Genomic DNA, 27,225 nt, shown 5'->3' on the forward strand with positions numbered 1-27,225 from the left:
TCGTGGGAGTAGTTTCTAGGCCCCCTAGTTGTTGTTATACAGTTAGACAGAGCATTAAATAACAAAATATTGGAGCTTGTAACAAAAGCAGTGTAATACTTGCAACTAAAAATAAAGGGTAACCTGGGGGCTAAAAAGAGTGAGGAGATTAATATTAGCAGAGAAAAAGTACCAGAAAAACTCAAGGGACTAAAATCCGACAAATTTCCGGAACCTTATGGCCAAGATCCTAGGGTTCTAAAAGAATTAGCAGCAGAGATAGTAGATGCACTGGTTATGATTTTCCAAAATTACTTAATTTCTAGAATGACGCCATCAGATTGGAAGTTGGAAAATGTAATATCGCTATTGAAGAACAGAGGGAGAGAGAAAACAGGAAGCTATAGGCCAGAAAGCATGAATTTTAGCAGCCGATGGGTAAAGTCGGCAATGTTATAGGGATGGAAAGTGGTGGTGGCCATTTTTGTCAAGAGGACAGCAGCCGGGTTCAACCCGAGATGGTGGTCAGATAGAGTTATGGATTTAGTGGTGAGGGTTGGGAGTTGGCAGGGGCCAAAGGCAATGACCTTGGTCTTCCAAATGTTTAATTGGAGGAGATTGAGTCTCACCTAGGACTAGAAAACAGAGATGGTGTAGAGCCTAGAGCTGTTGTCGACATACAATGCTAAGATCAGCTATTTTTAAATCTCCTGGCCCACAATATTCAAATGGGGTAACCAGTAAGTAAGGAATATGAAGACACATAGAAACTTAGTTACCCAGGTTTTGGGCCTGAATTGATGTTTGATGCACAGGCTGTAGTTTAGCCACTTGAACATAAAACACAATATTGAGCTCCACTGTAGTCAGCATTTTTATTTTCACATTTTCAACGTATTTTTTTTTGTGCAAAGCACCTAATTATGTGCTACTTTTTATTAGTGTCAGCTTCAATTCTTATTAATAAAATTGCTTCTGAAACATAAGATTATGGGTTCATAACATCACTCCCAAGACTTGAGCGTATAATATAGAGTGGTATTTCAGGAACAGGCTGAGGGGTGCTTCATTGTTTGAAGGACCCACCTTAAGGTGGGAGGTTAAAGTGAAGCCTTCTCTGCTTGTTGAGCTGGATGGAAAAGATCCCATGCACTCTCTGAAGAGGAGCAAAGTGTTTTCTAGTTGTGTCTCAATGATCTTTAAAAAAAACCACAAAAATAAATTAAGTCATTCAACTTTGCTGTTGGTAACATAGCTGCCACATTTACCTGTGTAACAATGCCTGCACTTTCATGGCGTAGGAAGTATTTTCTTGAGGGAAATAGTAAAGCACTGTATAAATAGAGGTTTTAAAAATGCAGACCCCCTTTGAATTGATGCTGCTGTAATGGTGTATAGAAGACTGGAAATAAATTTTGTAATCAAACTTCATATTGTGCAACATACAATGGAACAAATCGTGTTACAAGGACTTGCCTTTTTGTTACCACCAGTAGTTGTTAGTATTACTAAATAGTGCCAAATGAGGTAATGAAGTCTTGCTTCCCTCAAGCTTGTGTCCCTACAGGCAGCAGTTCCTTTGTACTCTGCCACAAAACAGATTGGAAATTAAATTAAGTTTGTGTAATATTCCAATGGTGTTGTAAAACTTGGCAACAGTAATGAATATAAAATAAGCATGTGCAGAAATGTGCTAGTGACTGTACTAACGACATTTCAGTTTAATGTTTCATCAAATGAGTTTCATCAATTAGAAAAATGTATGCAAAAGCCTGGAAATCACTGAGTAGTACTGTATAAACACTGAATGCACTTGTGACATGTCCCTCTCCGATTTAAACACTGACATCAACCCATTTATTTGTTTAAAATAAATTAACCTTAAAATGGAGGAAAGAGGAATTTGATTCAGGCATTGGTGTTATGGTTGAAGATTATACTTGAACTTGAAACTTGCTGAGGTTTGTGCACAAAACTAAAAATGTTTGTGTGGTAACATTACTTGTGCTTACTTCCAGGCTGCAGCACATCTTGTGATTTATCTCTGTTTATCTGATCGATGTAAGGGATGTTAGTATTGGGGAATATAACTCTTCCTATTTAGGTAGTATCAGCTTCTGACACTCCCTGGTCAAGAATATCAGAGCCTGATACCCCTCAACACCTCTTCTGCCCCAGCAATGTCAGCTAAATCCACCAGTGGAACACTGCCACTTCACCATGTTTCTCCATTGCAGGGGCTAATCATTCTTGGATCCATCTACGTGCATTACCAATTACTGCTGGATTGAGAGTTTTATGATGTGGGTTCTTGCCCTGAAGTAAGTGGATTGAGACTGCTCAAACTCATTTCACAATTCCAGCCAGCAGGCATAGGAGACTTTCCACTTGTCTAAGGACTGGATTTGAACCAAAGGTGAAAGACCGATGTCTAATCTAATCTAGCGTTACCTGTAGGAAAACTGGGTTGGGAGTGGTTGATGTGTTTTTGATCGTTGAATTGTAGCGGTTTGCCTTTACAAAGCTTAAAACTGAGATCCAACTATGCAAAAGTCTTAAAACTCTATTTATAGAACTTCCCCAAAGCTCTGAGTTTATCTACTGAGTAGCTGAGCCATACAATCCCAGAAGATTCCAGGTCCAGGCTGAGTTAGATGCGATTGGTTTGAGAATTAGAGAGAAAATTAGCCTGCATTCTTGCAGCTGTTACTAGGTAACAAGCAGCAGCTAGAAGCGAATAGCTGTTGACAACATCAGGCTCTCCTATAATTGCCCATCACAGAGGACAGGCTGCTAGTTGTCATGATCATGGCTCACTTGCATAATAGTAGGATGATGAAGAACTGCAAATCCTGGTGAAGCAATAATCCTGCAAATGATCAGTACTTTTTGGCTGGAAGAATGGAGGAGCTGAATATTATCTAAGTGGCGAAAGACTGCAGAAAGCTGCAGCACAAAGGGACTTGGGGATCCTCATAGCTGAATCACAAAAAGCTAGCCTACAAATTCAGCAGGTAATAGGGAAGGCAAATGGAATGTTGGCCTTTATTTAGAAGGGAATGGAGTATAAAAACAGGGAAGTCTTGCTAAAACTATAAAAAGCATTAGTTAGACCACACCTAGAATACTGTGAACTATTGTGGTCTCCTTTTCTAAGGAAAGATATACTGGCATTGGAGACAGGTTCACTAGGCTGATCTGGATATGGAGAGATTTGCTTATGAGGTGAGGTTGAGTAGGTTGGAGTTTAGAAGAATGAGAGGCAACTTTATTGAAACATACAAGATTCTTAGGGGGCTTGACAGGGTAGATGCTGAGAGGTTGTTTGCCCTTGGAGAGTCTAGGACCAGAGGGTATAATCTCAGAGCAAGGGGTCACCCATTTAAGACAGATAAGAAGGAATTTCTTCTTTCAGAGGGTAGTGAATCCGTGGAATTCTTTACCACAGAAGGCTGTAGAGGCTGGGTCATTAAGTATATTCAAGGCTGAGATAGACAGGTTTTTAATCAGTATGGGAATCAAGGGTTATGGGGAAAAGGCAGGAAAGTGGAGTTGAGGATTATCAGATCAGCCATGATCTCATTGAATGGTGGAGCAGACTTGATGGGCCGAATGGCCTACTTCTGCTCCTATGTCTTATGGTCTTTTGGGAGTTGAGGGCAGAAAATTGACAAACATTTCATTCAACCTTATTAAAAGAAATTCTAATTTAAAATCAAACATGACACATGTTAAACTTCCGAACCATTCTATTTAATACCATTTCCCATTTGAAAACATCAGCATCCAGGGATTCTAAAGATTAGAGTTTAGATCTCTGTTCAATAGATGGTTTATCTTGTGTGATGTCCCATTTCCAGTCTCATGTACTTCAGTTGGCCTATGCTGTGTTTTTTCCTAAGCAGCTATAAAACAAATTTATTTATTTAGGTTTAGTGATTAATGAAAAAATTGTACCTTGAAACATAAAATATTATGTGGTAAGTGTCTACACTGCTGCCAGAAATAACACACTGTCTCCTGAATGCTATTAATCTCTTTTTAGATTTCAGTTGTTTGTGGAATTGGCGAAAAAAGTACCAATACTGTGTTTAGAAAAAAAACACAGACAGATGCTGTTCAATAAATAGTTCAGAACAACTGAAAATGTTCACTTTTTGTCAGTGAACCAATAAAATCTTACAGCACCCAACAAGACAGCAAAGTAAACCAATCAAAATTTGCAATTTAAATTTAACATAGCACCAGTCTGCCTCACAGCTGCTTCTTGCTTTACATTACAGATTATGGTTTTCATTGCTTTCGATGCAGAATCTTGATTTAGGCTATTGTTAGACTGCTATGTCATCACTTTCAGTTCTCGAAGTGAAAGCCTATAGGACCAAATGCCAGCAATCCCTAGCCTTGTCTGCTCTTAATAGATATTAATAAACTCAAAGTATTGGAGCCAATGCCCCAAAATTAATAGTTATTAATTATAACAATGTGACAAATAATCTATTTTGGTACTTCATATCTTAATTAATTGTACTTTTATTTCGTCCTATTCTTACAATTCAGTAAATAACCACATAGAATGGTTTATAGACTCTTTAAATACAATGAGCTGTCACACTCTCACTATCTCTTGTTTTGTTGGTTGTTTTTTCATTACCGTTGAGTTTCATTTTGAAGTGTTTTTGGTTGAGAGTTGCTGAGAGGACAGTTTTATTCATTCTCTGGATGTGGTTTTCGCTATCAAGGCCAGCATTTATTGCTTATTGCTAGTTGTCCTTGAGAATGTGGTGGTTAACATTAAGGAACAATGCTGGTTCTGATAGTAGCTTGGTGCAGTAATATGAAGGACCTGAATTAAAGTGCATAATTGAAGTAACTAGACTATTTTCGCTGTGCCTTGGTGACTTATACAGTCTTGCGTTAGCTGCACACATGAATATGCTCTGTAACTCCTTCAAGCCAGTTTCAACCAAAGAGGCCACAAGGAATTTGTAAAACCAAGAAAAATAAAGGTATTCAAGTTGTGCTCTTGTTCATTTTGGTCTTTGAAAGCGATTCCTGGTGTAGCGGCCAGGTGTTGCCTGAATTGTACCTATAAATCTTTGCATGCCTAAACTTAATAGCTGCTTGAGAGAACCTATGTGTAAATGAATGCCATTCAAATGGACTAAGTGATTGTCTATAAATGTGCCAAAAGTAATTCTGGGAGGCTGAGACCAACATAGCTTTTTAGAAATAGTGTATGAATAAATAAAAGAAGAAAAGGCTGGCATTTGTATCCCCTTTCTTGTCCTCAGGATATTCCAAAGTGTTTCACAGTCAGTGAATTACTTTTGAGGTACAGCTAACATTGTTTGAGAAGAAACATGCCCAGCTCATTTGTACCCAGCAAGATCCTACAAGCAGCAAGTGAGATGAGTGACAGTTAATTTATTTTGGTGTTGATTGAAGGATCAATATTAATCAGGATGCTGGGACAGTTCCCCACATTGCAGTGCCATTTCAGAAGGCTACAGGTGCCAGCATAGATTATCTGTTCAGGTCCTGGCAATGGGGCTTGAACCCGAACTAATGAGTCAACCAAGTTGACAACTTCCAAGAATTTGAAAGTAGTTGAGTTGCACACCCTAATTTTGTTAGAATAAGCACAATTATCTGAAATCCAATTGTGGATAGTCTCAAACTTGAAATCAGTGTCTTTCTCATAATTTGCATTTTGTTGTTGACTTATTGGTGCCCAATGTTCTTGGTAAATCCTGGTTACTTGATTCAGTTGGTGACCTCGGAGTCAGAAGGTTGTTAGTTCAACATTCATTACAGATTTGAAGACATAACCCAGGCTGAGATTTTAGTAATGTGATGAATGAGTGTTCCATTTTGGCGGTGCCATATTTTGAATGAGACATTAAGTCCCAGGTCTTTTCTATTGAGTTGGATGCACAAGATCCCATGCCATTTATCTACCATAGGTCGAGGAGTTCATCTGATGTTGCAGCCCATTGTCCTCCTTCATGCTCAAGTGAGGCCACAGAACAGCTAATTGGGTTGTCATCAAGTTATCGTTAAATCATATCTTCTACAGTTTTAATGATTACTAATTTGCTATGGTCTAACTGTGAAAAAAGCCATTGTGTTAAGTATTTCATTAGTCTTCAACTCAAACAATTTGTCAATATTTAAGGCCATACAAAATACAAACAGAGGAAAGAGTGACCCCCTCTAACTGGGAGTGAGTTGAGTGAAATGGGCTGCAGGTGCATTCAGAGGGTGTTGCAGTTGGCAGCTGTTGGTGCATATGTTACAAAGCAGCTTATTTAGAAAATGACACTTGCCTTATAAATGTTTTCTTACTTGCAGGAATTAAAGCAGCATAAGTATGTATTATACGCAGCTTTGAAGCAAATGCCACAAGGATAACATTAGCCTAGATTTAAGCTTGTGCCGGAGCAGTCATTTATCTTGTGTGAGATTCTGAGAGTAAATAACACTTGAAGGAGTCAGAGCTGCTGCAACTTCAAAAAAATTGTCCTTAATTCAAATGGCCGACTTTGTAGCTGCTAAATTAGAGCCTGGGAATCCAAAGTATTCACAAAACCATCGGACTTTGATGTGTCAGTCACCAAGTTTCTGCATTTATTTTCAGTTATTCATTGACATAGTATTTTCTGTAGCTGTATACTTACATTAAAAAATTGTGGTTTGACTGCAGTGATTTCCATTGCAGTATAAACACTGTCTTTTGTAAGTTAGTAATCAGTATTATTGGGTATGTTCAATTTTGTAGGGGGTAACGCACTTTAATATTTTGGAACTTGAAGTGAACCTTAAAGAGACATTGTACAGCAGTTTTCCATTTAATAATTTGAACTTGCAGTACTACTTTAAAGTATCCAATTATCACTAAGTAGCTTAATTAATGAACCATAAAGTTAATTACTGAAGCTGACAAAATGACGTGCAAGTCATAAATCAGATTGGTAATGTGATGGGTTTGATGCACTAATTGCTTCAACTGTTAAATTTGATTTTTTTATTGGAAGTTTGATTTCAAATTAATGAAATTTAATTGTTGACCATTGACACATTTCATTAGGTTTTCCTTCAGCAATCACAGGGCTGCTACTTTCAACATCTTTCAGCAGGTATTCCCAAATGGCTGAAAGATAAAGCCTCCATCCCTGAGCCTAAAAGACCAAGAATAGTTTGGGTTTGATACCCATTGAGTGCAGAGTTACACAGAGCAACAGTAGGGGGCTGTAGTACTCTTGAGTTAGGAAAGAGAAAGCATTACCATTTCATATTGCTTTGCAGGGACCTCCAACTGCAAGTTGTGCAGTGTAAATCCAAGTATGTATATTCCATTCTTCAATTATAGTTTGTATGATAATTTCACTAAAAGTAATCTCCAGGTTTTTTGGTTCGAATGGGGGAAGGCATTCAAGTTGCCAATCTCAGAAAGAATATCTTTTTTAAAAAAAATAAAATTCAGCATATCATTTTTGTTTAGCACAATTTAATAATATCAGGGACTATTAAATGAGATATTAGCTAATGCAGCAGGTTAGTTTGCAATAAAGACATTGAAAGCATGCATTTCAAACGGTCTGGTCTGACAGTAGATGAAAGGACTTCTTCATGCATTAATACCAGTGAGAAAATGCTACTTTGAAAGCTTTTTATGAGATACAAAGGGTGCAGTGGAGGGGTTAAATTAAGATTCAGGAAGTCGAGTGGCTGCGATTTAATGGAGGAAAGCCTGCAGTACAGCTGCAAATAGCTTTTTATTTAACTGTAGATTTTATTTTACAATACAAATGTACATGGGAGCCTTGCAAGATGACAGATTTGAAGGTGCCTAAAGTTAGGCTAAAAAGCACTGGCTCTCTGCACTCAACAGGCAGTGTCTGAGCTTGCAATTCTCAGAAGCCAGTCATTATTTTGATTTTACACTTGCCCAAGTTGAATGAGAGGAGGATCTAATTTTTTCTGGCAAATAGAGAACAATGGCCATAGTAAAGGGGTGAAATCAGGAAGTTGAGCGGCCACGATTAACGTAGGGGCGCTAAATGATAGTTTGGTGTCTTGTGAGCTTTAACTGTTTTGTTTGACCTATCCTGTCCTATTTAGTGCACCCTCGTTGGGGAAGAGGTCTAACTATGTGCACCCAGAAGTGGCTACTTCCTGGGGAAGTTGTTTGATTGGCAACTGCTTGTGAATCCTCAGCTCCAGCCCTTGGAGAAGAGGACAAGATATCAAGGTCAGAGAATATAACAGATAATATTGATATTGAATATTTTACAGTACTTTGGCTTTTTTAAAAAAAAAAATCAATCAATCTTCATTTCATTTTAATTTAATTTGAACATTAATTGCGCATTGGTACCAGATTTCCTTTTTGACCTTAATCATGCTGTTTTCTGACCTGCCTTTTTCCCTTCAGAATTTTCTTTCCTGCTGTTGTACATTCACACATTTTTCCCTGATTATTTTCTGAACATTTCTTCCCAGAAGAATAACTGAAGTAAAAGCAGGCAATGCTGGAAAAACTCAGCAGGTCTGGCAGCATCTGTAGAGAGAGAAACAGTTAGCAAACATTTCGAGTCTGTATGACTTCTTCAGAGCTCTGAGGAAGAGTTCTATAGATTTGAAACTTTAACTCTGTTTCTCCACAGATGCTGCCAGACCTGCTGAGTTTATCCAGCATTTTCTGTTTTTATTTCAGATTTCCAGCATCCGCAATATTTTGCTTTTAAAATAACTGAAGTGCTGCCACATGGAGCAGAATACTGTGCTGATTTGTGAACAGTAAGTACATCCTACATATCCAAGTTATTACGGAGTTAAATGTTGGAATGCACTCACAACAGTTGGTTCTAAGGTAAAATCTTGCTCTGAATCATATAGGTCAGGAATGCCCCAGATTCAAACAAGGCTCACAGAATTATGGTTATTTGGCTGAGATGATGGAGGACACACATGGTGAACTGTATTATGATGTTCAAATTACCAACTTCAGTGTAAGAAGGGATTAGGACGGATTGAGGGATTTTTTTTAATAGTTTAATAAATGGCTTGATTCTGTCCAGCAGTTAATCAAGGGTATATGAATCATGACTTCTGTTGGTTTAGCTTGAGCATTTGATTGGTTATTCAGTTCACCATGAGTGGATAAAAACAAATGAGCCAGCTGACGTGATTTCACGAAGTGAAAAGCACGTTAGATGTTTTCTTGTGCAAAATGACATTCTGAAATCTGAACTGTGCCATTCATGGGTCTTACAACACCTAAGTTGTCCAGGCAGAAACTTAAGAAACTACAGGATTCTGAACGGTGCTTCTAGAGAGCTTGTTTAGTTTTGAGATGACTGAAAACAGGTAATGAAGGTTTTTACTACTTAATGTTACCAAATAAGTTTCTGGAGATAACAATCTAGTTACTTGACAGGAGTGTAAAGCTCTTGCAAAGCCAGACACCGTTGCTGATCATTCTGTGGTCACAATGTAAGCTATTGTGGTGGTAGAAGAGAAGATGCCTCACGCCATGTTGTGGACAAACTACTTTGCAAAGTTAGCTGCTCGGGTTGTCCGATGTAGAATTAGAAGCCAAATGTTTAAAATTACATAGTTGGAAAATCTCTGCCTCTCGCTCCCCACCTCTCGCTCCCCCTTCCTTCATTCTAATATTAATATGGTTGGGTCATAACCTTCCTTTTAAAAATCAATTGAAAACGACTGTGTCAAGCTCTGCCATTGTCGGAATCTATTTTAAGAGTATTCACATCTGCCTACAATACCAATTATGCACGTAGGTGGCATTATGGTGGGGTATTGTTAGGTCAGGAACAAAATGTTGCTTTTGTTGTGTTGCTAAGTGCTGCAGTTTGCAGTACTATACCCAAACCACCAGGTGGCTGGACAGCTGAATGATCATTTTTCCACTTCTGACTTGGAGTGAGAAGAAAATCTTTGGAATTATTGGTGAAGCACAGTAATGTAAATTGTGAAAGTAAGCATTGAAGTGAGATTGTACAAATTTTAGATGTAACCGCAGTGGATTTCTGACATCCTCCCAACTTTCCTTTTCCTGGCTGATTCCACGTGTGAACATTTTTCAAGTCCACAAACCTAATCGTGTTGAAACAATTTGTTTCCTGAAGAATCCTTCTTCAGACTCCATAAAGTAGGTTTCCAGGTTGGAGTATGTTAACAGGAAGTCTTTATTAACAACATAACTGTTTACATGTTTACAGTAGAAGGTACAGGTATGGAGCTGACCCATTCTAGGTTTTAACCCAACTGTGTCAGTCTTCAGACTGACCCTGGCTCTGGATGAGGAGTCCTCTTACATCACTGTGTGGGCGGTACTGCACTCAGTCACACATTAACCCTTTTTGTACCAGACCCTTCTGGTACACTTCCAAGTTCACCCCCATCACCACTAAAATGTTGGCAGCTTCATCTGTTGTGCATGACGGTCAAGCACTAACCACCCACCCACTCGCAGCTAAGCCAAAGAGCATGGTTAACTAAATCTTGCGGTCTGTGGAATGCCATATCTCCCTGTAAGGCACTCCCTCCCACTCCATACTGTGTATCACCAAAAATTTATTTTGCCCCCCCAAACTCTAGTGGAATTTTCAGGAATCAGAAGGTTTGAGCCTTCCTAAGATCATGAGAAATAGGAGCAGGAGTAGGCCATTCAGCCCATCGAGTCTGCTCTGCCATTTGTTAAGATCATGGTTGACCCGATTGTTGCCTGTCCCCTAAATCCTTAACTCCCTGTTGATCAAAATCTGCCTTGCTCAGCCTGGAATGTATTCAATGGTCTAGCCTCCAATTGTCTGTGTGGACTATACCATAGACTATGGACCATAGTCCATAGACTAACCACCCTCTGAGAGAAGAAATTCCTCCTCATATATCTGTCTTAAATGGGAGACCCCTTACTTTGAAACTCTGCTCCCTAGTTCTAGATTCCCCACGAGGGGAAACATCCTCCCAGCATCTACCCTGTCAAGCCCCCTCAGAATCTTCTATGTTTCAAATGTTTCATTGTACATCATTTCTTTCAACTTGATACATCCTTAACTTCCTTAGTTAGCTATGGATGGTTCATCCATCTCGTAGAGCCTTTCTTCCTCAATGGAATATACCTTTGAGAGTTATGAAATATCTCCTTAAATCAAATGAAGCTTTGTGGGTAGAGCTTAGGAATAAAAAAGGGGCAGCCACATTGTTAGGTGTTTATTATAAACCCCCAGATAGCCGGCGGAAAATTGAGGAGCAAATATGTGCACAATTCATGGAGGTGTATAAAAACAATAACAGCAGGGTAATTATATTAGGTGATTTCAACTTTCCCAACATTAATTGGGATAGACATAGTGTTCAGGGCTTGAATGGAGTGGATTTCTTGAAATGTGAACAGGAGAACTTTTTAGGTCAATATGTAGAGGGTCCAACAAGGGACGGTGCATTGCTGGACCTAATTCTGGGGATTGAAGCCGGACAGGTGGCTGAGGTGGTGGTGGGGGAACATTTTAGTGATAGTGACCAGAACATGGTACAGTTTAAGCTTGTTATGGACAAAGAAATGGACAAGTTGCAAAAAAATGTTTTGGATTGGGGGAGAGTGGATTTTAGTAAAATAAAGCAGGATCTAGCCAAGGTAGACTGGGAACAGTTACTTGTGGGGAAATCTACAGAGGAACAGTGGGGAGTGTTCAAAAAGGAAATGGGGGAGGGTACAGGCTCAACGTGTTCCCTCTAGGGTGGTAGGAAGGAGTAACAAGCCCAGAGAACCATGGATTACCAGAGATATTCAGGATACGATGAGAAGGAAAAGAGAGGCTTTTAGCAGGTACAAGAGGAGCAAATCAATGGAGGCATTAGTGGAGTACAGAAAGTACAGGGTGGAGCTTAAGAAAGCAATTAGGAGAGCAAAGATGGGATATGAGAAAGCTCTGGCTGGTAAAAGTAGAGAAAATCCCAAGATATTCTATAAGTATATCAATGGAAGAGGATGACCAGGGAAAGGGTAGGGCCCATTAGGGAGCAAGGGGGCAATCTATGGGTGGAGCCAGAGGACATCGGTAGAGTGTTGAATGAATACTTCACATCCGTCTTCACCTAAGAGAATGAGGATGAAGGCATAGAACTCGGGGAGAGAGACTGTGAGGTTCTTGAGCATAATAATATAGGGAATGACATGGTATTAGAGGTGTTGGCAAGCTTAAAAGTGGACAAATCTCTAGATCCAGACTGCTGAGGGAGGCAAGGGAGGAGATTGCAGGGGCTCTGACCCAAGTACTTAATTCCTCTCTGGCCACAGGGGAGGTGCCAGAGGACTGGAGAACTGCTAATGTGGTTCCACTATTTAAGAAGAGTTGTAGAGATAAGCAAGGGAACTACAGACCAGTTAGTCTCACGTCAGTGGTAGGGAAACTATTAGAGAAAATTCTGAAGGAGAGTACCTATCTCCACTTGGAGAGGCAAGGTTTGATCAGGGATAGTCAGCGTAGCTTTGTCAGAAGGAGTCATACCTAACAAACTTGATTGAATTTTTTGGGGAAGTGGCCAGATGTGTAGATGAGGTAGTGCAGTTGATATGGATTTTAGCAAAGTCTTTGACAAGGTCCCACATGGGAGACTTATAAAGAAGGCAAATGCACATGGGATACAGGGTAATTTGATAAGATGGATTCAAAATTGGCTTAGTTGTAGGAGACAGAGGTGATGACAGAAGGATGCTTTAGTGACTGGAAGCCCATATCCAGTGGTGTACCACAGGGATCTGTGCTGGTTCCGCTATTATTTGTCATTTATATAAACGACGTAGATGACAATGTGGGGGGTAGGATTAGTAGGTTTGCGGATGACACAAAGATTGCCCGGGTGGTTAACAGTGAGGTTGAGTGTCTTGGGCTACAGGAAGATGTAGACAGGATGGTCACATAGTGGCAGATGGAATTTAACCCTGAAGGGTGTGAGGTGATTGACATTTTGGAAGGAGTAATTTGACAAGGAAGTATTCAACGAATGGCATGGCAATAGGAAGTTCTGAGGAACAAAGGGACCTTGGTGTGTGTGTCCGTAGATCTCTGAAGGCGGAGGGGCATGTTAGTGGGGTGGTGAAAAAGGCATATGGGACACTTGCCTTTATCAATCGAGGCATAGATTACAAAAGTAGGGAGGTCATGTTGGAGTGGTATAGAATTTTGATGAGGCCACAGCTAGAGTACTGTGTGCAGTCCTGGTCGTCACATTATAGGAAGGATGTGATTGCACTGGAGGGGGTGCAGAGGAGATTCACCAGGATGTTGCCTGGAATGAAACATTTAAGATATGAAGAGAGGTTGGATAGACTTGGGTTGTTTTCGTTGGAGCAGAGAAGATTGAGGGGCGACCTGATCGAGGTGTACAAGATTATGAGGGGCATGGACAGGGTGGATAGGGAGCAGGTGTTCCCTTTAGTTGAAGGGCCAGTCATGAGGGGACAAAAGTTCAAGGTGAGAGGCAGAAAGTTTAGGGGGGATGTGAGGAAAAACTTTTTACCCAGAAGGTGGTGACTGTCTGGAATGCGTGGTCTGGGAGGGTGTTGGAGGCAGGTTGCCTCACATCCTTTAAAAAGTACCTGGATGAGCACTTGGCATGTCATAACATTCAAGGCTATGGGCCGAGTGCTGGTAAATGGGATTAGGTAGGTAGGTCAGGGGTTTCTCACGTGTCAGTGCAGACTTGATGGGCCGAAGGGCCTCTTCTGCACTGTGTAATTTTGTGATCCTGTGAAATATCTGCCACCTAAGAAAGTGTCTTTGAACATATTCACCAGGCTACTTTTGCCATTTTGATTTCTTCAATCTATATGAAGATTAAAATCTCTCATGATTATTGCAGTGCTTTTTTACAAGCTCCCAATATTTCTTGATTTATGCTTGATTTGTCCTACAGTGTGGTTACTTTCAGGGGCCTGTAAACTACTCCCACCAATGATGACTTTGCTTTGCTATTTCTCACCTCCACCCAAACTGATTCTACACTTTGATCCTCTGAACCAAGATCATTTCTCACTACTGTATTCTCCCATTCTCCCATTCCACTTTAGCCAACCCTGCCTTCAATAAAGGCAATTACAAGGGTATGAAGTTTAAGCCACTAGTTCCAGACCCAAATTTCTCACCCTCAAACTGAATGGGAAATTTTAGCATGCTATGGTCACTTTTACCTCGAGGATCTTTTACTCGGAGTTAATTTTTCAATCCAGTCTTATTCCACATTACCAGGTCTAAAACAGCCTGTTCCCTGGTTGGTTCCAAAACATTTTAGTGTTCTAACAAAGTATCTTTGAACATATTCACCAGGCTACTTTTACCATTTTGATTTCTTCAATCTATATGAAGATTAAAATCTCATGATTATTGCAGTGCTTTTTTACAAGCTCCCAATATTTCATGATTTATGCTCTGTCCTACAGTGTGGTTACTTTCAGGGGCCTGTAAACTACTCCCACCAATGATGACTTTGCTTTGCTATTTCTCACCTCCACCCAAACTGATTCTACACTTTGATCCTCTGAACCAAGATCATTTCTCACTACTGTATTGGCTGTACTGATCTCATCCTTGATTACAGAGATACCCCACCTCATTTTCCCTCCTTGCGATCCTTCCTGTCCTTCTGAAATGTCAGATACCCTTGAATATTCAGGCCCCAGTCATGATCACTTGACACCTTGTCTCTCTAATCCCTATCATATACTCATTTATTTCTATTTGTGCTATCAATTCATCTATCTATTACAAATGCTGCCTGCACTCAGATAAAGAGCCTTTAATTCTATCTTTTCCCCTGCTTTCCCTGCTCTGAGCTTATTTGCTGGTGCACTCTTATGTTTATAAGCTCTGTCCCTTCCTGTCACACTTTGGTTATCATAATCCACATCATTCCCCTGTATCATTGCTATGTCTTTTCTCTTCACTTTTCCCAGATCTCCCCTCACATGAACCCTCTCCCCCACTATTTTGCTTAAATTCCTCCCTACGGCCCTAGTTACATGACTCACCAGTATACTAATCCTAGCACTGTTCAGTTGAAGGCTGTCCCAGCAGTATAGCTTCATCTATCCCCAGCCTTGGTACCAGTGCCCCTTGAATCGAAACCCATTCCTTCCACACCAATTTTTGAGCCATGCATTTAACTCTGATTTTCTTTACCCTATGCCAATTTGTTCATGGCTTAGTTAATAACCCAGATTACTACCTTCAGCCCACCACTAACTTTGAGGGATTTTTGTGAACTTCCTCCTCCAATTTTACTGTCCCTCTCCCTGTCCCCTCTCCTTCCTCTACCCCTCTAGCCTTGAATACAGCTATTGATCTTGACTCCTGGTATACAATGGCTCAATTAATTGACAAATACATATTTATGATGTCAAATTTGCCCAGGTTAGCGTAACAAAGGTTGAGATTGACATCTGAATCATGTTTTTTTTTAATTGTTTCACGGCATGTGAGCGTCATTGGCTTGGCCACCATTTTTTTGAATCTTATTGTCTTATTGAATCGCTGTAGTCCATGTGGCACAGTGCTGTTAGGAAGGGAGTTCCAGGATGTTGACCCTGTGACGGTAAAGGAACCGCAGTATAGTTCGAAGTCAGGATGGTGCATGGCATGGAGGGGTACTTGCAGGTGGTGGTGTTCCCATGCATCTATTGCCCTTGCCCTTTTAGGTGGTAGAGGTCAGAAGTTAGGAAAGTGCTGTGGAAGGAGCCTGGGTGAGTTGCTGCAGTACATCTTGTAGATGGTGCACACTGCTTCCACTGTGTGTCAGTGGTGGAGGAATTGAATGTTTATGGTGGTGGATGTGGTGTCAATCAAGCAGACTGGTTTGTCCTGGATGGTGTCAAGCTTCTTGAGTTTGTTGGAGCTGGGCTCCAAATGCTCCTTGCTCATCTAGGCAAGTGGAGAGTATTCCATCGCCCTCCTGACTTGTGACTTGTAGATGGTGGACAGGCTTTGGCAAGTCAAGAGATGAGTTACTCACCGCAGGATTCTGAGCCTCTTACTTGCTCTTGTAGCCACAGTATTAACTAAGGCCAATCCAGTTCAGTTTCTGCTCAATGGTATTCCCCAGGATGTTGATAGTGAAGGATTCAGCGATGGTAATGCCATTGAATGCCAAGGGGCGATGGTTAGGTTCTCTCTTGTTGGAGATGGTCATTGTCTGGCACTTGTGTGGCGCAAATGTTACTTGCCACTTGTCAGCCCAAGCCTCGATATTATCTAGGTCATGCTACATTTGTACATGGACTGCTTCAGTATCTGAGGATCAGTGAATGGTGCTGAACATTGTGTAATCTTCAGCAAACATCCCCACTTCTAACCTTCTGTTGGAGGGAAGGTCACTGATGGAGCAGCTGAAGATGGTTGAGCCTAGGACACTACCCTGAGGACTCCTGCAGCTGTGCCCCAAGACTGAGATGATTGACCTCCAACAATCATAGCCATCTTTCTTTGTGCAAGGTTTGACTCCAAACAGTGGAGCTTTTCCCCCCTGATTTCCATTGACTCCAGTTTTGCTAGGGCTCCTTGAGACCAGATTTGGTCAAGTGCTGCCTTGATGTCAAGGGTGGTTAATATCATCTCACCTAGTTATGGTGATCAGCGAAATGTCTGATGAAAACCTTTGTACTGTTGATTTAGAGAAGTCATGAATTTTATTTTACTAAATCTACGGTCCAGTAAATAGGTCGTATACTGATTTGAAGGGAGCTGTGTCTGTTTAAGATGTAAAAACATGGGAATGCATTAATTCAGAATGAGCAGCTCAACTAGGAGATGACTCCTCTTGAAGAGTATTTCAATCAAGCCATTGCCCTGAATTACAATCTGAAGTACAGTAAAACCATTATTGCAATGTTCATGTAATACATTGTCAAGGAAAAGATTTTATAGGAGCTGAAGTCATTTGCTCTGCAGAATTGGTATCAGTCAGTCTTTAATGTCAAGAGCCGTAGCTCAGCAGGGTCATTGTAAAATGGTCCCTTCATTAATGCTGCTTGTAAGTTTGGTTAAAGTTGCTAGCAGCATTAATAAAATTGGCAATTCACGTTGCTGATTTGGACCGCTGTTACAGTTTCATGGCCTTCAATTTTTCTGTCCTTAAGTGGAAATTGCGTATGCAACTGTCCTCTATCAGAAGTCAGGAAATATATACAAATATCATTAAAAAAAAATAGTTGTGTGACTGTTAATGGCTTTAGAATTGTGTGTACTTTTGGATTGACCTTTATGCCTCACAATTCATAGCCATATCTATGTATTGTGTACAAGTGTGTGTGCATACATTTATCTATGTCCACGTGCATATAAATCTCCTCTGTAAATTTCAGTGTAAGCATAATATGGGATTCGGCAACTTTAATTACAGAAAGCATACACTCAATAAACCCTGAATGTTTGCCAGAGTATTTTAGGTGCAAGTTATTTACATACATTTTCTACAAAAGCTAACAATTAAAAGAATATGCTAAATAAGCAATAGGCAATTCACAATTTGAAAACATTTTTGCACAAGTGATTGATGTAAGTTTTTTTTCAAAACACATTTTGGTACATTTAGCGAAACAGATGCAACCCAGGGGAAATACAGCTGGCTGCAAGGAGCAATTGGGTTATTGCGGAAAGCAGCATGCTTTGTTCTTCCTTGGAGCGTTGCAATCTAGTTTATTTTTATTTTTGAGCAAGGCAACACTAATGTTAGTTGAGATCTAGAATGGAAATTGCATGAGGCATCAGAAGATAAAAGGATAAATGAGCAGGGTGATTGACACTGTTTAGGCTGGCATTGTGTGCAGAGGAAATTTCTAAATGCTGCAATTAAAGTTTTATGCGCCAGCAATCGCTAAACATTGTGGGGTTTCCCACTTCACGGTTGCTTGTGCTACCACAAGTCCATGTGCTCACTGATGTAGGGTACATAATTAGCGACCCTAAAGAGTATAACTGTACTGAACTCCTCACACCCAAGAGGATGATAACTGTAGATCATCCCAAAAGTAATTACAGGGTAAACAAACTCATTCTCCAGGAAAACAGAAATCTTATTTCTTTATTGCTAGGATTGAGCAGTACAGATATGGAGAAGATTGTAAAGTTGGGCTGGATCCAATCAGTGACAAATGTCTCAATTGCAAACCAGTGCCCAACTATGTAATCATCAACTAGTTGCACATAGCACAAACAATACCATGTTGATCAAAAATAAAAGCCGCTATGGTGCATGCCAAAGCATTTGGCTGGCATGCTTCAACAAAAAAGTCTCATGCCTGTCAAAAGAAGCTTCAGGACCAGATATAGGACTGGTGGTGTATTGCATGATGTGGCTCACTACATTGAACACTTCACATTTTGTTTTCTGCCTCTTGATTTTTATGCTCAGTGGAAAGCCATTCAGCTCAACCCTTTCCCTTGTGAATTGCAGTCATTTTCTGCTGATGTTTCTAATTGCCCCAAACACACCAGCAACCATACCTATATAAGTGTTGAACTTGCCATATGAGTTGTAAATATTTTGCACTATTTGATATCTACAAAACAAGTTTTTCTTTTGTGTTATTAGTCTTTCTTATGAAAGTGAAATGTACAATGTACATTTCAGCAGATTTGAAAAAACATTTGTGATTGAATCACAGCCCCCCCACCCTTCATCCTACCATACAAATGCAACTTTATTCTTTTTAAAGAGACTGCATTTGGTAAAAGAAAATTGGATGAGTACATGAGAGAAAAGAAAGTAGAAAGATATGCTAAAAAACTGAGATGAGGCACAGAGAATAGGATTGTGTGGCGCAGTATAGATGAGTGGGCTGAATGGCCTGTTTATGCAACATATTATAAAACGATATTTATGTGGAGAATAGACATATCTGTTGAAATTCATTTGAGTGTGAGTCTTTGCACTGAAGAGCTTGCTTTGTACTTGGAAAATAAGAATGAAAATAGAGTGAAGGGATCTTTGTAAAATGTGCACAAATCACTGAAAGTGATGGAGGTTGACAAAATCATAAAAAGGTAATAGTGATTATTTCTGGAGGGATAGAATTGAAAAGTAGATAAAGTCATGCTAAATTTGTATTGAGCCTTTAATGCACAATACTTGGAGTACTACGTACTGTTCTGGTTACCATGTTATAATATTACCATATTATAGGGGGAGGTGCGACATAGTGGTAACGTCACTGGCTGAGTAATCCAGAGGCCCAGGCTAATACTCTGGGGGCATGGGTTCAAATTCCACCAAGGCAGCTAGTGGAATTTAAATTGTATTAATAAATCTGGAATTAAAAAGCCAGAATTAATGAAACCATTGTTGATTGTTGTAAAATCCCATCTGGTTCACTGATATCCTCCAGGGAAGGAAATCTGCCATCCTTACCTGGTCTGGCCTACATGTAAATCCAGACCATAGTAATGTGCTCGACTCTTAAATGCCCTCTGAAATGGCCTGGTAAGCCACCCAGTTGTACAACTATGAAGCCTTAAACAAAAAGGAATGAAACTGGATGGACCACATGCCATTGACATTTCCAGTGCCTTGGTCAATGCTAAACCCCAGTCAACCCTGCAAAGTCCTTATAACATCTGGAGGTTTGAGCAAAATTGGGAGAGTTGTCCCACACACTAGTCTAGTCTGCATTAGTCAACCTGAAATCATCATACTCTCAGAATCATGCCTCACATTGTCCCAGACACCATCATCATCATCCCTGGTTATGCCCTGCCCCATCAGTGGTATATAGTCGGGAGGGAGTTGTCCTGAACATTGAGAGTCCTCAACATTGACTGCAGACGCCATGAAGATTCATGGTATCAAGTCAAACATGGGCAAGGAAACCTCCTGCTGATTACCACTACCACACTACACAGCCCATCCCCTTCCACCCCACTATCTCTTGGATCAGTACTCCTCCATGTTGAACACTAGTTGGAATAAGCGCTGAGGGTGGCAAGAGCATAGAATGTAGTTTGTGTGGAGGACTTCAGTGTCTAAAATGATGAGTGTCTTGGTAGAATCACTATTGACTGACCGGGCCAAGCCTTAAAGGACATAGCTGCTAGACTGGGTCTGCAACAGGTGGTGAGGGAACCAACAAGAGGGAAAAACTTTCTTGGCCTCATCCTCACCAATCTACCTGTTGCAGATGCATTCTGTCCATAACAGTATTGGTATGAGTGACCACCACACAGTCCTTGTGCAAACAAAGTCCTGTCTTCTCATTGAGGGTACCCTCCATTGTGTTGTATGGCACAACCACCGCCCTAAATGGGATTGAATTCAAACAGATCTGGCAACTCAAAACTGGGCATCCATGAGGCGATGTGGGCCATCAGCAGAAGCAGAATTGTACTCAACCACAGTCTGTACGCTCATGACCTGATATATCCCCCACTTTACAATTACCATCAAGCTGGGGATCAACCCTGGTTCACTGAAGAGTTCAGGAAGGCGTGCTAAAAGCGGCACAAAGCACACCTAAAAACGAGGAGTCAACCTGGTGAAGCTATAACACTGGACTACTTAGGTGCCACACAGTGTAAGCAGCATGCAACAGGCAGAGCTAAGTAATCTGCAATCCAGCTACGTCCAGTTGTAAATGGTGATGGACAATTAAACAATCACTGGAGGAAAGGGCTCCACAAACATTGCCACCCTCAATGGTGGGGGAGCCTAGAACACCCGTGCAAAAGATAAGGCTGAAGCATTTGCAACCATCTTCATTCAGAAGTGCCAAATGGATGATCCATCATGATCTTCTCCAGAGGTCCCCAGCATCACAGATGCTAGTCTTCAGCCAATTCGATTCACTCCACGTGATAACAAGAAACTGCTGAAGGCACTGGTTGTTGCAAAGGCTATGTGCCCTGACAATATTCCGGCAATAGTATTGAAGAATTGTGCTCCACTTCTTGCCATATCTCTAGCCAAGCTGTTCCAGTACAGCTACAAAACAAACACCAACCCGGCTATGGGGAAAATTGTGCAGGTATATCCTGTTCCCAAAAAACACAACAAATCCAACCTGGCCAATAACTACTCCATCAAAATGATAGAAAGGGTCTTTGAAGGTGCTATTAAGCGGCACATACACATCTATAAACTGCTCACTCATGCAGGGTTTGGGTTCTGCCAGGACCACTCAGCTCATGACCTCATTATAGCATTAGTCCAAACATGGATAAAAGAGCTGAACTGCCGAGGTGCGATGAGAGTGACTGCCCTTGACATCAAGGCAGCATTTGACTGAATGTGGCATCAAGGAGCCCCAGAAAAACTGGAGTCAATGGAAATCCCGGGGAAAATTATCCGCTGGTTGGAGTTATAACTAGCACAAAGGAAGATGGTTGTGGTTGTTGGAGGTCAATTACCTCGAGCCAGGACATTGCTGTAGGAGCTCCTCAGGGCAGCATCCTAGGCCCAACCATTTTCAGCAGCTTCAACGATGGCCTTCCCTCCATCACTCTATCATAAGGTCAGAAGTTGGGATGTTTGCTGGTTATTGTACAACGTTCAGCACCTTTTGCGACTCCTCAGATACTGAAGCAGTTCGTATCCATATGCAGCAAGGTCTGGACAACGTTCAGACTTGGGCTAATAAGTGGCAAGTAACATTTGTGCCAGAGAATGACCGTCTCCAACAAGAGAGAATCTAACCATCACGCCTTGAAATTCAATGGCATTATTATTGCTGAATCCCCCACCTTCAACATCCTGGAGGTTATCATTGGTGAGAAATTAACTGCTTTAGCCATATAAATGCTGTGGCTACAAGAGCAGGTAAGAGGCTGGGATTTCTGCAATAAGTAACTCACCTACTGACTCCCCAAAGCCTGTCCACCACCTACAAGGCACAAGTCAGGAGTGTGATGGAATACTCTCCACTTGCCTGGGTGAGTGCAGCTGCAACAACACTCGAGCAGCTCGACACCATACTGGACAAAGCAGCCTGTTTGATTGGCACCCCATGCACCACCATAAACATTCACTCCCTCCACCACCAACACACAGTGACTGTCTACAAGATGCACTGCAGCAACTCACCAAGATACCTTCGACAGCGCCTTTCAAACCCGTGACCTCTACCACCTAGAAGGACAAGGGCAGGAGATGCATGGGAAAACCACCACCTGCATGTTCTGCAATTTGACTGATTTATTAGAGTCTTTGAGGAAGTAACAAATAACATGGATAAAGGAGAACCTGTGGATGTGGTGTGCTTGTATTTCCAGAAGGCATTTGACAAGGTGCCACATGAAAGGTTACTACTCAAAATAAGAGCCCATGGTGTAGGGGATAACATATTAGCATGTATAGAGGATTGGTTAGCTGGCAGGAAACAAGGAGTAGGGTTAAATGGGTCATTTTTAGGTTGGCAAGATGTAATGAGTGCTTCAGGGATCAGTGCTGGGGACTCAACTATTTACAATCTATATCAATACCTTGGATGATGGGACTGAATGTATTGCTGCTAACTTTGCTGATGACACAAACATTAGGTAGGAAAATAAGTTTTGAAGAGGACATAAGGATTCTGCAATGGGGTATAGATAGGCTAAGTGTGGACAAAAATTTGGCAGATAGAATACATTGTGGGAAAATGTGAACTTGTGCACTTTGGAAGGAAGAATATTATTTAAATTGAGAGAGATTGCAGAACTCTGGAAAAGAGGGATCTGGGTGTCCTGGTACATGAATCTCAAAGTTAATATGCAGGTACAGCAAGTGATTAGGAAGGCAAATGAATTTTGGTGTTCGTTGCAAGTGGAATGAAAATAAAAATAGGGATGTTTTGCTACAGTTGTACAAGGTATTGGTGACATCACATCTAGAGGAAGTGTGTAGTTTTGGTCTCATTGAGTTTTACAGCACGGAAGAGGCTCTTCGGTCCATCGTGTCTCCTTATTTAAGAAAGGACATAATTGCATTAGAAGCAGTGCAGAGAAGGTTCACTTGAATGATTCCTGATGTCGGGGGGTTATCTTATGAGGAAAGACTGAACAGGTTGGGCTTGTATCCATTGGGGTTTAGTAAAATGAGAGTCGAACTTCTTGAAACATATAAGATCCTGAGGTGCCTTGACAGGGTGGATGTTGAAAGGATGTAAGGAAAGGATTCCTACCTTTTGCCTGGGTCCGTGCCGTACTGGATTGAGTTGTACACTGTCTATTGCGGCTTCCCTTACAGATCAGTTATGCATTATGTTCTGCAGCTGAAACTCCACAGTGCTTGGGTATTTCCAATTTATGTTCGGTTAATTGAAGTTCCCAGGAGAACTTCCCTATTTTTCACATACTCTTATCTCTTCATAAAACAAGCTGTCTTTCTTCCTTCTGCTGCACATCATCAAGTCAACCTATCTCTAGTATTAGTTTTGTCTTTCGTCCAACCAAAATAACATTTTATCTCCAACAAGATTACTTTCCATACTATTAAGAAGTTATTCATATATAGAACTATCCCATATCCTTCCAGCCTACTCGATCCTTCCTAACCACACCATACCTTTTGAATATTGTAATTTATCGCTATTCTCTAGCGTCAGCCAAGTTTTAGGTATTCCAACTAATGTATATTGTTTCCTATTATCACAACCATTGCCAGGCCCACACCTTACTCTTACTACATGGATTTATTTCTATTTTGTATAGATATGCCACTTGGCCTTCTGCTCTGTCTGTTCCTAACACCTGGTTCCTGTGTGTGTCCCTCGCACACTCTCAGCTTCTGTGTTCTTACCTGCCCGTTAATTACCTTGAACACTGCAACAATCACATGTGGGTTCCCTTTCTTCCCCCCATCTTCCTCACCAATTGTCTCATTTAAATGATCTTTGATAACGCTTATTTCAAGAGTTTGTTTTTGCTTTGCTGAGGTGTGGCTTATCTCTTCTGTGCCAGCCCATTTTTTTTTACAAAATATACCTAGCTATTTATGAAAATAGTATAATTATTTCAATGCCAGGTTGCCAGTATTTATCTAGTTTTTTTTTTAGCAAGCTGCCTCCTTTTATTTAACACTGGAAGCATGCCATGGAAAGTTATTTTATATTCATTATTTTTGAGTTTTGAGCAGGCCCTCATGTATTTAAATTTTACAGTACCTGTATTTTCCTGTGTTGTTTCTCTTTACCTGAGCTATCACCATTAAGTCTCTTCCTTAGCCCAACATTAGCTTTTCTACCCTTGAATGTGCACTGCCCTCAGGTGGACAGTTTTCTATAGGTGTGTTATTGTTCTTGTAATACAAATGACTTCTGCTACCCTATGCCTTTCAATCGTCTACTTTGTCCCACCTAAGAATGGCCCCAATTTTCTCTTGAACTCACTTAGTCTGTTTCAAAACAGTTTTATAAACATATTGATCCAGAAGATTCCAGGTTTGATCCTTGGTCTCTGTGAGTCCGCACAGAGAATAGCAGTTCCAGTTCATTTATTTCCTGTTTCTGCTATAGTAGAAGTGTAGTACATGTAGACATTGGAGGAGGAAAGAATCGGGCTTAGCTATGATGACCCTTGAGGTTGAATAGCCTGCTGATATTGAACTGTCTGGGCTGGCTGAGAAAGAATATTCAGGTTGCCAAGGGCTATGCATGCCAATTGTACTCTACACTAACATGAATCATCACCTGCAGAGCAAAGGAAGAACGTCGTGGGTGTTTGGGGGAATGAAAAATAAAGTCAGGACCAATCCCATCTGGTTAGTGGTGATGTGCCATTTCAATCGGCATGAAGCAGGATAGAGTGTGCAATACATGACGCCTAAAAAAAAACCCAAAGTAAATAAAACATGAACATGATGAATCAGTTTTGTTTTCTCTAGCTGTAGTAAGATATACCGATATGGTTACTTCCTGAATCTCAAACATTTTATTAGTGTGTGATTAGTCACAGTGGAACTCAGCATTAATTGGGTAGTGCTGATTCAGAAAGTAATTATGTCAGCAAATTCATACTTAGTGTCAGTGTGATATGTAACTTTAGACAAGGCTCTTGAAAAATTAAAAAAACAGAAGAAATGATGCAAATTGTCCTTTGTGATAGAAATATCTTGAAGTTTTTCAAGTCTGGAAAAGTTAGTTAATGATGGCAGTTTTATTTTTAGTATCTGTAAGTCAGGCAGTTTACATTTCTGAATTTGATAAGAGTGGACACGGTAAATTGCACTTCCTCTAAATCATCAAATACTAAGCAATGTCTGAATCATCATCATACTTATGGCATGACTCATTTCATTGATATACTGCATAATGTAAACACTGTCAGGGTGAAAAAATGAATCTGTTCCTGCTTTATCTTCAGTTTTGCAAACAGAAAGAATCCATTATTTTTATAGTCTCTTCCAATTTATGTTCAATGAAAATTACTTTATCCTCATAACACTGTTTTTTGTAGATCTTCAAAGTTGCTTTGCCTAAATACATAAATATGCTACAATGAAATTAATTTGAGGGGGATTAGCTCAATTTTAAGGTGGATCAGGGAGCTCATTGAGCAATGGGAGGTAGTTTACTCTTTTAATCAGAGTGCTTTTATTGTTTCCTTCGATGGCAACTGGTTAAGAAAGCAGATGGCCGTTCGTAATTTTTTTAGGCTTGACATGTCATCATGACTTTGTAATCAGCACCCTATGAATGCAGTGGTAAATTCCGATGCCCTATTGAATCAAATAAGCACACAGACACAGGATATTGTAAAATCATTATTTCATTTAAAAAAAAAAGATGAATGGTGACTGATGACTATGTTTCTACTTGGTTTCTTTTTTTTGATATGACCAAAGCCAACCAGTCCAGTGCGCTCTCTCTCAAAGACACCATGGACGTTTTGCACTTGACACTGTCATTGGCCCTGATTGCTTTGGGTTAACTGATGGTATTTTGTGGATGTGCCTCCATGTCAGTGATTTCACTCTTGGAAGGTGATCATCTCATTCCTAGCCTTTAACTATCATTCAGTTGAGAATGCCTCTGTAACCTTGGATTCTAGTACTGAGATATTTTTACATTATGAAATACATTCTTAATAAAACACTGATAACATGTATAAAATTTCTTGAAGGCCTTTCTTTACTTTAATTATTCATATAATATCAAATCAAGTATTAATTTGTTTTGCTTCATCTCTTACTCTGATGAAGAGTCCAAACCTAAAATTTATCTGTTTTGTGCAGATGCTGCCTGATCTGCTGAGTGTTTTCAGCACTTCATAATCCTTTCAATTTTCAGTTCTAAAAGCAGTTAGATTGATTCTGAATGCAGTTAGTGAAGAATTTAGAGTTAACAGGATGCAATAACTCAGCAGTTAGTCTACAGTTCATTAAACTCTTCTGACGAATGGAGAGGATTCTGCAACTTTTTAGGTGTAATGTTGATTTTTTTTCATTTGACGGAATCAGCCTCTTGTAAGCCTTGTATAAGTCTTCCTTCATGAGTCTGCCTTGTATAAGTCTTCCTTCATGAGTCTATCTGTCCTTCCATGTTGGCTAAAATTTAAGTTTGATGCTGCTGTTACACTGGGATTTTAATGGCAATTTCATAGCAGTCGTGTCATAAATTCAGCATGAAAATCCTATTTCCGAATGGCTGAAGAGAATTCTGATTCATCTGGTCTGTCTTTAGCCTTTATCTTAGTCCTTGGGTCATTTATTTATTACGAGACATTAGCAGTATTTCAGATGGTTCAAATGAATTTAAAGGACCCATGGCACTATTTCAAGAGGCTCGGGGAGCTCTCCTGGTCTCCCTGCCGACATTCCTTCCTGAACCAATACCATACAAAATTGATCAGCTTGTTTACCTCATTGCTCTCTGTATGATTTTCCTGTACTGTCACATTAGTTGCAGATCAAGAGGTATTGCATTTCAAAGTTATTGTATGTGACGTTTCTGCAAAATGGTTAAGTATTCTATCAATGCAGTTTTGATCCTTTGCAAGTCGAAAGATTGGACATGTGCAATCCTATTTTCTTTGGTTTGAAGTGTTGTGCATGTGTGCATGTGTTAGGCATGTGCACAGTAGCATTTGAATTTGAGGGAAATAGAGCTTCATAATAGAAACATTCAGTTGCTATTGTGAATGAGGCAGTATTGTTTAATGTTCTCATTTTATTCCAGGATACTTAACATTATGCAGTGTATTATTTCAGATTTCCAGCATTTGCAGTATTTTGCTTTTGTAACAGTTTATTGGTTAT

At 40.3% G+C, this 27,225-nt stretch overlaps 1 protein-coding gene across 9 annotated transcripts in view; it reads left to right on the plus strand.

Annotated features, from left to right (window-relative positions):
- Positions 1–27,225, plus strand: part of plagl2 (pleiomorphic adenoma gene-like 2) — a 148,272-nt gene that overhangs the window by 22,656 nt on the left and 98,391 nt on the right. Inside the window, exon 2 of one of the 9 annotated variants that reach the window (XM_041204440.1) lies at positions 8,104–8,233. The exons of the other annotated variants lie outside the window; for them this stretch is intronic. The gene's annotated coding sequence lies outside the window, so the exon portion shown is untranslated. The remainder of the gene's footprint in view (positions 1–8,103; positions 8,234–27,225) is intronic. 9 annotated transcript variants of the gene reach the window in all.

The sequence above is a fragment of the Carcharodon carcharias genome, chromosome 14, assembly GCF_017639515.1.
Source record: "Carcharodon carcharias isolate sCarCar2 chromosome 14, sCarCar2.pri, whole genome shotgun sequence".
NCBI lineage: Eukaryota > Metazoa > Chordata > Chondrichthyes > Lamniformes > Lamnidae > Carcharodon > Carcharodon carcharias.